The following is a 506-nucleotide window of genomic DNA, read 5'->3' as shown; positions in this document are numbered from 1 at the left end:
GGTGCTCCTGCTCAAAGCCTGTGTGGGCTCTGGCAGTTCAGCGTGCACCCCAATGGCTGCTGTTCTCTGTACACTCGTAAAATGAGAGTCAACTTGACAGGCCCTAGCATCACCTAGAAGGTGAGCTCCTGGCGTGCCTATGAGGTGCTATGTGTATTAGGTTATCCTCTGGGTGTATCTTTGAGGAGTTACCTAGATTAGGTTAACAGAGGTAAGAAGACCCAGCCTGAATGTGACATCATCCCACGGGCCAGGATTCTAGCCTTGAAGAAGAAACAGTGAGGAGAGACCAGCATTCCTCTCTCTCTGCTTCCTGATAGTGGCTGTTGTGTGGCCAAGCTGCCTCACACTCCGGCCTCTATCCTTTCTGCACCATGATGGACCAAACTGTGAGTCAGAGTAAACCCTTCCTTGATGTTTTTCTGCCAGCTTCGCAGCTGCACATGTATCTACCCATAGTCTAATTGTTGTCTGTGGCCTCACAGCCCACAGTCAGTGCCCTGCTG

This window comes from Alexandromys fortis, unplaced genomic scaffold (assembly GCF_014885135.2).
Source record: "Alexandromys fortis isolate MF-2015 unplaced genomic scaffold, M_Fortis_MF-2015_v1.1 scaffold_1, whole genome shotgun sequence".
Taxonomy (NCBI): domain Eukaryota; kingdom Metazoa; phylum Chordata; class Mammalia; order Rodentia; family Cricetidae; genus Alexandromys; species Alexandromys fortis.
This window is presented reverse-complemented; position numbering follows the sequence as displayed.